The following is a 12,191-nucleotide window of genomic DNA, read 5'->3' on the forward strand; positions in this document are numbered from 1 at the left end:
ACTCCACGGCCCGACCAAACCATTAGAGGGGAACATTCTGCGCCATGCAACTATGGAAAGCGCCTTTAAAGCATATGAACATAACTGTAAAACTTGATGACTCAACTAGCTCAGTGCGTACTGTAAAATTAAGACATATACATTGAAAAACAGTTGAGAAGTCACTTGAGAAAGTAGGCAGTCATCTTGAAGGGACCTTACAGATGTTATCTTTGTTATTTTCTCCACTTTCCCTTTTCCCTGGGTACTTTTCTTGCCTGGAGTTATATTATTTTCAGGTGGTTGCAGCGCTCGGGTGGCGTAGGGAACCAGCTTCTGGAGTTCAGATCTTGCTGCCACTAAATGACAAAACCAAGTAGGGATTTGTTGTGTTCAGAAGTTACGCCAGGCCACCTCCTCCAGAGGTTGTCCTTGATGCTGACAGTCGGCTTTCACCAAGCTTGATAACAAACACACACCGCCTACTGCAGCCCCTATACAGTCGATGTCAGCGGATGCAGCTGTAAAGGATACACGATGATTCTGCAGGAGCGTCAGGAATCCGAAGTATAATCCGCAGCCTTCCCCTGTAGCCTTCCGACTCTATCAAGCACTAGAGCACAGGAGGCAAAACAGGGGAAAACAGGGGGAAAAAACAAGGAAAGGTTGGGGGTAACAAGTGGGTGTTGAGGGTCTTCAGACTGGTCGTCTCAACCTTCTTGTGGGCTTGGCAATCAAGAGAGACTGTAATGCAAAGGGTTATATTCTTACATCTGAAGAGGACAATCACATTCCCAATTATACAACATAACCTTTCATACCTAGCTACTTGTATATGAATGTTCCTGAATGGATATGAGAGGACCTCTGGACAGGGATATAACTGGAGCTGTAGCGAAGAAGACAATACCTTCATAAGTTGAATGACCTAAGGTATACTTGTATATGGTGTGACTAACAAGATATACTGCTCACTCTGATCTTCTGTCTTAACTGCCACGAAGCACACCCCAAAGGATTAATTGAACATAAGAATTCGGTTGTCATATCCTGGATAGTGGAAACAACATCTACAACAAACAAAACAGAGAATCATACACTGCAATACAGTAGTACTGATACCAATTACAATGTGCAGCGCAAGGATGCGCTGTTACCGTGTTTCTGGAACATGTAGCTGTAGCCCATTCCTCTCTGGTCCACGCAAGATATCAAGTCCCATGAGGTGACGAAATCACCAGAGCTGAATAACCCCCAAAAGTAAGTGGTGTGTGAAGGGATAAGGAAAAGCCCTAACTAACTAAGGGCAGCACACCTGTAACAACCCGGCCGCCAACGGAGCAGAACCCGGCTGGCAGCGGAGCAAATCCGGTGTGGTAGGAAGAAGGAAGGGTGAAGGTGTGCCCGGCCCGTCAGCGGAGCAAAACCCGGCTGACAAGCGGAGCGGTAAACGAGGCCAACAACAGAGGGAGGAAGCCCGGCTCGCCAGCGGAGCACAAGCCCAGCTGACAAGCGGAGCAGCAAAGAGGCAAAGGTAGGGAGAGGTAATCCCGCCGGATGGCGGAGTCAAACCCGGTCGCCGGGCGGGATATCAGAACACTGCACAGCAGCCAAAATAGGGAAATGACACGGAACGTGTCAAATTGCACAAGCGCGGTGGAGAGGCGCTTTGTGAACGAGAGAGGCGGCCCGCAAAGGTTCTTAACCGAACCAACAGAGCCGAAGTCAATCTCACTGCGGGAGAACGCCAGGACGGAGGAAAAACCGGAAGTCAGGCACAGGAAGTCAGGCACAGAAACGAACCCAACGGAGCTAGACGCTAGAACGTGAAGCGTCGCTCCCTGGGTTAAGGATACCTTTATAGCGCACAATTAAAGGGCTAGCGCACTGGGAGGGGGCTTGAGGCATGACAGTACACTCCCCCCACAACACCCCCACCTGGTCTTGGCTTGTCAGGGTATCTTTTATGGAACGCCCTTAACAGCCTGGGAGCATGGACATTGGAAAAGGGTTCCCATGTACGCTCTTCCACACCGTATCCCTTCCAATGAACCAAATACTGGACCGTACCCCTCACTCTACGGGAATCTAGGATAGTCTCGACCTCGTATTCCTCCGAGTCCTGCAGAGTGAACGGAGTAGGTTTTGCTGGCAGTGTAGTCCCGGGCTCAACCGGCTTTATTAGGGAAACATGAAATACCGGATGAATCCTGAATGAAGGCGGAAGTTGCAATCTTATGGCAACGGGATTGATTATTTTGTCCACCTTATAGGGACCTATGTATTTGGGATTGAACTTGCGTGGACCTCCAAGAGTAATGTATTTGGTGGAAAGCCAAACCTCATCTCCTGGTGTGTATATGGGTTCTAATCTTCTGTGTAGATTCGCCCCCTCTGTGTACCTCACCTTGGCCATCTCTAGACTCTCCAATGCCTTCCTCTGTATTTCAAGCAACATCTCTACTCTATCTGCAGCAGCAGGGGTTGGACAGTCCAAATAACAACCAGAGGGCAGCAACTTAGGGTGATATCCATACAAGCAAAAGAATGGAGAGACCTTGATAGAGGAGTGTGTGCTGTTGTTATATGAGATTTCTGCTACCCAAACCAATTCATCCCAGTCCACCGGAGACTGCAACACCTGATTCCTTATGTATTGCTCAAAACACTGATTGACTCTCTCCGTCTGTCCATCTGACTGTGGATGGTGACTCGAGGACAGACGGACGTCTATCTGGAGCAAAGAACACAAACTCTTCCAGAACCGTGACACAAATTGGGCTCCTCTGTCGGAGACCAAAGCAGAAGGGAAACCATGAAGTCTCACTATGTGTTGCATATATATGGAGGCTAATTCAACTGCTGTGGGTAGACGTTGTAACGGTACAAAATGAGCCATTTTGGTGAACATATCCACCACCACCAGCAACGTATTGTTCTTTGCCTTGGTGAGCGGTAGTTCTACTATAAAATCAAGGGACACCGTATGCCAGGGACCAGGAGGAGAAGGTAATGGCATGAGAAGGCCTACAGGGTTGAGGCGAGAAACCTTAGTTTGTGCACACACATAGCAGGTCTTAACAAAGTGTTCTATGTCTGCCAACATAGTAGGCCACCAATAACGGTCACGCACAGTGCTAATGGTTTTCTTAATCCCTGGATGACCCGCTATGGGATGTGTATGATACCACTGCATGACCTGTTCTTGGAGGTTCTTTGTCGGTATAACCACTCCCCCTTGTACACACACAAGGTCTCCCTTCTTGGACGTGTCTTGCGAACCCACTATAGCCTGCATGTCTGCTGACGCTTGACTACACTTGACCTGTGTCAGGAATTCATCCTCTGACCTAGTTCCTCCTACAATATTCATTCTAGGGATAATCGGTGTAGGCTCAATGGGATCTGTAGGCGTATCAAAACCCAACCGCGAAAGGGCATCTGCCTTTCCATTACGTCTGCCTGGTCTGTACTGGACAGTGAAGTCGAACTCACTAAAGAACTGAGCCCAACGCAGTTGCCTCATGGAAAGTGCCTTTGCTGACTTAAGATATTGGAGGTTGCGATGATCGGTGTATACTACCGCGGGATGTCTAGCACCTAGGAGATACTGCCGCCACTCTTCGAATGCCTTCTTGATAGCCAGAAGTTCCTTGTCCCCTACCGCATAATTGTATTCCGCAGGGGAGAGTTTATGAGAGTAATAGGCCACTGGATGACACTCACCGGACACTGCATCCGCCTGAGATAGAACACCTCCCACTGCCACTTGCGAGGCGTCTACCTCCACCACAAAGGGCAGAGCAGGGTCGGGATGATGTAGCACCGGGGCACTGGTGAAAGCATTCTTTAGCATCTGGAAGGAACGCTCTGCCTCACCGGACCAGACGAAAGGGACCCCCTTTTTCAACAAAGAAGTAATGGGCGATACCAAGTCCGAGAAATTGCGAATGAATCTCCTATAGAAATTGGCCAGCCCTATAAAACTCTGGACTTCTTTGATTGTCCGCAGAGCCGGCCATGCCAAAACAGCCTCCACCTTGGAGGGATCCATGCGCAGGCCACTAGGGGAAACGATGTATCCCAGGAAAGGAACCTCCTGCGTGTGAAAAGTACATTTTTCCAACTTGCAATACAATTGATTGTTAAGTAACCGTTCTAACACGTTACGGACATGCTGTTGGTGTATCTCCAAAGTAGAGGAAAAGATCAGCAGGTCATCAATGTAGGCGATTACGTAATCATCAAGAATGTCTTTCAAAATTTCATTTATGAAGAATTGAAACGCCGCTGGGGCATTACAGAGCCCAAAGGGCATTACAAGGTACTCGAAGAGACCATACTTGGTGCAGAACGCCGTCTTCCACTCGTCTCCCTCCTTGACTCGTACCAGGTGATAAGCACCCCGCAAGTCCAACTTGGTGAAATATTGGGCATTGCGAATTCTGTCAAGGAGGGAGGCTATGAGAGGAAGAGGATAACGGTTTTTTATAGTCACTTCATTGAGCTTCCTGTAATTGATACAACATCGCAGGCCCCCTTCCCGTTTAGGTATAAAAAACAAGGACGAAGAGGCTGGGGATCGCGATGGTCTGATGAATCCCTTCTCAAGCATCGAGTCGAGATATTCTCGTAAATATACATTCTCCTTCTCAGTGAGTGCATACACTCTGCTACAGGGTATTCTGGCTCCTGCCTCGAGATCAATACGGCAGTCGTAGACGTGGTGCGGCGGAAGAACCTCCGCTTCCTGTACATCAAAGACTGCTTGCAATTCACGGTAACAGGATGGTAGAACAGGACAGACCTCCTTACATTCCGCGGCTGTGTGTGCCTCTCTATTAGAAACCCCTACAACAGGCCCCAGAGCCACCGGAGGAAAGGATATAGTGGATGTTTCCCAATTGATGACAGGATTTTGCGTTCTTAACCATGGGATACCCAGAAGCACCGGGAACTGTGGGGAACTGATTAAATCAAACATTAAATCCTCATGATGATCAGGTGCTATAACCATGTGCATCGGGTTGGTGTGATGAGTAACTGGACCAGAAAGAAGGGGACTGCCATCGATGGTAGTGACATTACTGGCAATCACCTTTTTAGTGTCGGTTATCATATTCTCCCTAGCCCATTCTCTGTCCATGTAGTTTCCAGAAGCCCCAGAGTCCACCATTATCAAAACATGTAAACCAAGAGTGCCTTGTGTGAGATATGCTGATATGTACAAATGGTTAGTAGGAGCGTAAGTATAATCGGAAGAAGAGACTGTTGATCCAGACCTACCTGAGTTCCTCGTCTCACAAGAACTCAGGCTGACTAGTTTCCCGACACCTTGGACTGAGCGGGTTTAACTGGGCATTCTTTTAGAAAATGACCCGCTTTCCCACGATACAAACATAACCGAAGAGTTCTTCTTCTCTGTCTTTCCTCGGAAGTCAGAGGGCCTCGGACTATGCCTATCTGCATGGGTTCGCTGTCTTCCGTGGCTTTTTCTGGGGCACTCTTTTTCTCCTTCAGAGCAACATACCGATACTCATGCTTCCCTTTCTCTTTCTTTCTTTCATGCAAACGATGGTCTATCTTCACTACCAAATCTATGAGAGCATTACAGGAGGTAGGAAGATCGACTATCTGGGACAAGGCGTCTTTCAGTTCCTCCCGCAACCCCCTGTAGAACATGGTACTTCGTTTTTCTTCCGGCCAGTCAGACTCAATCACCAACCGGCGGAATTTGGTAATATAGGCCACCAGATCCTGAGTACCCTGTCTCAATTCTAACAATTCGGTATCGGCAGAATGTGTATACATGTGTCGATCGAAGAGCTTACGGAATTCTCGTCGAAATGCTGCATAGTTATGTAGCAGGGGGTCATCTCTGTCTACTAAGGGAATAGCCCAATCAGCCGCAGAACCACTGAGGTACGATATTACAAAAGCAACCTTAGCCTGATCAGAGGGAAAACATTGAGCCTTGCAAGAGAAGTGTAGTTGGCATTGACTAAGGAAAGCCGCGCATCGCGCTGTTTCTCCTGCAAAACGCTCAGGGGGTGCCAGAGGTATTGAATGTGGAGTGGTCCCCTGCACAACCGATGTCCCTCCTCCTGTAGCACCAGAAGCCTGCTGTCTCTGCAGGATGTCCATTCTGGCCATCAATGTCTGAGTCTCAACCTGCAGGTTACCTAACATACCTGCCACATCCGCCAATGTGACCGCTTCGAGATCCATGACGCTCGGGCAGAACGAACCTCTTGGGCTTCACGTTCTGTAAAGGATACACGATGATTCTGCAGGAGCGTCAGGAATCCGAAGTATAATCCGCAGCCTTCCCCTGTAGCCTTCCGACTCTATCAAGCACTAGAGCACAGAAGGCAAAACAGGGGAAAACAGGGGGAAAAAACAAGGAAAGGTTGGGGGTAACAAGTGGGTGTTGAGGGTCTTCAGACTGGTCGTCTCAACCTTCTTGTGGGCTTGGCAATCAAGAGAGACTGTAATGCAAAGGGTTATATTCTTACATCTGAAGAGGACAATCACATTCCCAATTATACAACATAACCTTTCATACCTAGCTACTTGTATATGAATGTTCCTGAATGGATATGAGAGGACCTCTGGACAGGGATATAACTGGAGCTGTAGCGAAGAAGACAATACCTTCATAAGTTGAATGACCTAAGGTATACTTGTATATGGTGTGACTAACAAGATATACTGCTCACTCTGATCTTCTGTCTTAACTGCCACGAAGCACACCCCAAAGGATTAATTGAACATAAGAATTCGGTTGTCATATCCTGGATAGTGGAAACAACATCTACAACAAACAAAACAGAGAATCATACACTGCAATACAGTAGTACTGATACCAATTACAATGTGCAGCGCAAGGATGCGCTGTTACCGTGTTTCTGGAACATGTAGCTGTAGCCCATTCCTCTCTGGTCCACGCAAGATATCAAGTCCCATGAGGTGACGAAATCACCAGAGCTGAATAACCCCCAAAAGTAAGTGGTGTGTGAAGGGATAAGGAAAAGCCCTAACTAACTAAGGGCAGCACACCTGTAACAACCCGGCCGCCAACGGAGCAGAACCCGGCTGGCAGCGGAGCAAATCCGGTGTGGTAGGAAGAAGGAAGGGTGAAGGTGTGCCCGGCCCGTCAGCGGAGCAAAACCCGGCTGACAAGCGGAGCGGTAAACGAGGCCAACAACAGAGGGAGGAAGCCCGGCTCGCCAGCGGAGCACAAGCCCAGCTGACAAGCGGAGCAGCAAAGAGGCAAAGGTAGGGAGAGGTAATCCCGCCGGATGGCGGAGTCAAACCCGGCCGCCGGGCGGGATATCAGAACACTGCACAGCAGCCAAAATAGGGAAATGACACGGAACGTGTCAAATTGCACAAGCGCGGTGGAGAGGCGCTTTGTGAACGAGAGAGGCGGCCCGCAAAGGTTCTTAACCGAACCAACAGAGCCGAAGTCAATCTCACTGCGGGAGAACGCCAGGACGGAGGAAAAACCGGAAGTCAGGCACAGGAAGTCAGGCACAGAAACGAACTCAACGGAGCTAGACGCTAGAACGTGAAGCGTCGCTCCCTGGGTTAAGGATACCTTTATAGCGCACAATTAAAGGGCTAGCGCACTGGGAGGGGGCTTGAGGCATGACAGCAGCTGGACAATGGCAGATTAAGGAAGCACTGTGCAGGGAGTATGCCTACAGTTTATTCCCCATCTTTGCTGCGTTGACAATGACTCCAAAGACTGCGAGCGCTGTTGCCTATCCTCTTGGTCTTAATCCTCCCAATCCTTCTGATATCATTGGTCCTGCCCCCTCATCTTCTTTGCTTATTCTGGTCCCCATGACTTATTGACTATGGTCCTCATATTTTAAATAATCCTAGTACTCTGTGATCTGGTCATGATCCTCCTGGCTCTGGTCCACCTTCACCTAGTTCTCGTGTTTCTACACCAATTGGTTATGGCCCTCCTTGCTGAGGTCCTAGTAGGCTTGGCCATCCTGTTCCTCATCCCCCTGACAATCCTGTTTTTAGCCCTCCAGCCTTTTCCTCTTGACTTCAGGCATTCTAATTCTGATCTTCCTTGACCTAATTCTCTTTTTCTTCTTCACCCTGGTCTGCTGGTCCTTGTATGACAGATCTTGGTCCTCTTTGCTGTGACCTTTCTCGTCCCCATGTTCCTGGTCCCCGTTGACGTCTATTTCCTGGTCCTCCTAGATTATATCCTTTTGGTTCTGATTGCATAGGTCCCCCTATCCCCCTGGCCCTCCTATTTCTGAGTGTCATAGTCAGGGGCACTGGAATTATGTGATTGTGCAGCTGCAGCATTTTTTGTGTTGTTGTAGATTTGCTGCATTTGTCACATAATCCATCATCTGCTGCACAATCTGTCAATTGTAACTAAAAAATGTGTTTCTAGCTCAAAATTATTCAAAAGTTATTAAAAACGCAGGACCATGTGTTGCTGTGCAGTGGAAATCTCTTTGCAAAGGTTGACTGGTCACCTTTCTGTTGCTTATTGCTATATTTAGATGTTAAACAGATTCCAAAGAGGTACCAGTGTAAAAAATTATAAAATAATGAAATAATACTTACAGAAAATGTGTCGCATTACACTGAATAATTTGTCTTTTTTTGTGCATAATTTAGTCAACGTGCCACATAATTTGGCCCTGGTCATAGTTCTTATTCTTCTTTGTCCACTAAACCTAATCCTCATTGTTATAGACCTAGCCCTTATAGTTTGGGTTCACCTGGGCCTTGTTATCCTGGACCTGGTCCTCCTAGCAATCCTAATCCTGGTCTCATTGGTCATATTTAATATCCTTGGTCCTGGTTCTCCTAGTCCTTCTTGCTCTTGTCTTCTCATAGTCATACCAGGTTGTGGTCTTCCTCACCCTGTACCTCCTAGTTCTAGTAGTGCTGGCCCTATTGGCCCACCTTCCCTCTTATGTCCTAGTGTTGGTAGTCCTGGTCCTTCTAGTCACTATCTTCCTGATTTGAATTGTTAGGGTCCTCTTGATACTGAAACCACTGGTCTTTGCCTCTCTATCATGTTTCTCCTTGTCAGGATCTCATGAGCCTGGTCATTTTGTCCTTGGATACCCCGGACCCCATTTTCCATTAATTTTGGTCTTCCAAACTCTGGTTGGCTTTGTTGTATCTGATTGTGCTCACTTTGGTCATACTGCTCCAGTTTCTGGTCAATTTGGTCTACTTGGGACTCTAGGCCCTTGTCCCCTACGTCCTGATATTCATGACCCTCTGAGCCCTTTTTTGTTTTGCTCCACTTATTACTCTTTGCTCTGCTGCTCCTGGTGCCTTCCTAGACCCTGTCCTGCTTATCCTGGTCTCCGTGTTCTACTGACCATTATCCTCCTGGCCCTCATCTTCATAATCCTCCTCAATTTGGTCCTGCTTCTTCTGGCCCTAGATCTCCTAGTTCTCTGGCTCTTTGTCCTCATGGTTCTGCAACAAATTGTCTTGGCCCATCATTGACCATCCTAGCTGTGGTATCTTCCATTTCAGGGGGGAATGCATATTTTGCCACTGTTTCATAGCCCTCCCCGATCGCCGTGGAATGCGCCGCTGTGACATCATTTAGAATGTCACGGCGGGCAAGGTTCTAAGGCGAGCGCCCTGGGACGGACTACGGCTGGCGAGCCGAGGAGGCAGCTGTGGCTGGGGTCGGTTATATCTGCTGTTTATCTTCACTAATAAACTCCACAGTTTATATCTTATACTGTGTGGGCCTCCTTCCTCTAAATGTTGCACTGGCGACGAGGACAAACGGGATGTGGAAGCAGAACTGACCCCAACACGCAAAGCATTTACAACTCCAGACATGCAGGAAAGAGAAGAACGGAAAGGTAATTGGTGCCATCTTCGTGCATTTTGAACGGAGGGAAGCACCAGCACCTAAATGAAAAGTCTGCGTGTGGCTGAACGGAGGTTGAGACGGACGTCGGGTGCACTCCAGGCAAGTGTCAACGCACAAACAATTTGCGAAATAAAGAGTGTGTGATCGCGTGTGGCTAAAGAGAGGCTTTGACAGACGTCGGGAGCACTACAGGCAAGTGTCAGCACACATCTACTTTTCGTAGAAATGAGCGTATGATCGCTGTGAGAAAGGATCACTATCACGGCTAGCTGGGTGTTTTTGAGTACTAAGTAAGACAGTCTCCTACGGAATGCGCTGCGGAGGAAGAAGAAAATGTCATCTGACGGAGGAGTTAAACTTTTAGTCAGCATGCTGGTGAGGGACTGAGAGTATCGCAACGGTCTTGAGAAAATATAATGTGGTAGCCAGCAAAGGAGATAACGTTGACTAACAGCAGGTTTGGGTGGAAGTTGTGAGTGGAAAAAAGGGCCTTACTGAACTCTGTTTGACACTGGCCATTGTGCTAAGGCTAACCGCAACAAGGACACACGTCTGGCACTTAATTTCGGAGATAGTAAAAGGAATGACGGATGGGGATTCACGTGCGAAAGACTCCAAGAAAGTACCTGTGTGGTGTCATTGCTTTCGTTTGGCAAAGACGACAAAGATTCCAGAAACTGAACTTCATTGGGTGCTCTGCTCCCCTTGTGGAAGAACGAAAGGATTCATTATCTTTCTCCCCTCCTCTTACTGTAATTGTTAGAGTGTGATAGTTTACACACAGTATACAGTGTTATACCGCATTTTCCATCATAATGTTGTTCTGAGTGTAACGCCCCTCGCTTTGAATGCCACATGATTAATAGCTATTTTCATGAGGGAAAAGGGAACCAGGCTTCATAAGGCCCTGACCTCCTAGCAAATTCAAAATAGAGTGTCTTCCTATAGAAATTGTACATTTCAAGGTGCAGTGTCATATTGTGAACTGTGATTGTGACAGAAACACAAACCTGGTTGGGAAACATGCAGAATGTAACGCCCCCACCTTTTTTCTTACCTAGTCCAGGGGAACCCACTATTAAGTGGAACAAATGGAAGAAGGTCTTCCTTAACTATGAAGTTGTGTGTGGACCCAACCTAGGCCTGGAAAGGAAAGTAGCGTTGTTGTCATACTACATGGGGGCGGAAGGAGAAGAAGTGCTAGAACATCTCCCAGAGTTGAGCGTACATGAGGGGAGGGGATTGAATGAATTCGAAATTAGTATAAAAAAACTAGATTTACACTATCTTCCCAAAACAAGAACTATTATGGAACGGTATCATTTTGGGAAAAGAGGGCAGAAAGAGGGAGAATCGATTGAAGATTTCGTCTCAGATTTAAGGAAACTAGCTGCCACGTGCAAGTTTGGAGGTACATGTGAAGAAAGAATCAGAGATCAGTTTGTGTTAACATGCAGGACCGAGCGTGTGCGTGAGGAGTTGTGGTTGAAAGATGATCCACCACTAAGAGAGGTGCTCATTGTGGCTAAGCAGGTAGAGCACATGATGCAGTGTGTTAGTGAAATCAAACAAGAAAACGAAAGCAAAGTCAGCGAGAGCAAAGTTAAAGTGAGTGAAGTGGTGGCAGAAGAGGAAGGTGTGTTGGCTGTTAAAGAGCAGAAAAGTGTGCAGAAAGAACAGAAGGAGAGCAAAGGTAGATGGAGTTTCAAGGGCAACTGCTATAGGTGTGGCAAGCAAGGACATATGGCGAGCGACAAGGATTGTCCTGCATTGAAATACACTTGCAGTAAATGTGGCAGGAAGGGTAATTTTAGACATTTCTGCAGGAGTGGTTAGGGATACAAGAAACAAGGGAAGGATAGTACTGCACTGGTGTGTGATGAAATCGTCTTGCAGGTGCAGAGTGGACAGGTCAGCGATCGTAAAGACATGATAAAAGTTGAAGAGACAGGGTTAGAGGCCATGTTTGACTCTTGCTCAAAGATAACAATCATTAATGCCAAGGAATTTGAAAGGGTTGTCAAAGGGAAACTCAAATTGAGCAAAATGGATGTCAGGCCAGGGGGCTATGGTGGTCAACCTATCAACATGAAAGGGTACTTCTGGGGCACTGTAGGCTACAAGGACAGATTGACAGTCTCCAAGATCTATGTGTCCTTAGAGGGGGACAACATACTGGGCTGGCAAGCACAAAAAGAACTAGGTGTATTCCTCAACCCCAACAAAACCCCACAGATTTTGGTGCAAGAGGTGGGTGAGGATCGGGGAAGAATTGAAGAAGAGTTCAAGGAAGTGTTCAGCGGGGAACTAGGGTGCCTAAAAAACT

The sequence above is a fragment of the Lissotriton helveticus genome, chromosome 3_1, assembly GCF_964261635.1.
Source record: "Lissotriton helveticus chromosome 3_1, aLisHel1.1, whole genome shotgun sequence".
Classification (NCBI taxonomy): domain Eukaryota; kingdom Metazoa; phylum Chordata; class Amphibia; order Caudata; family Salamandridae; genus Lissotriton; species Lissotriton helveticus.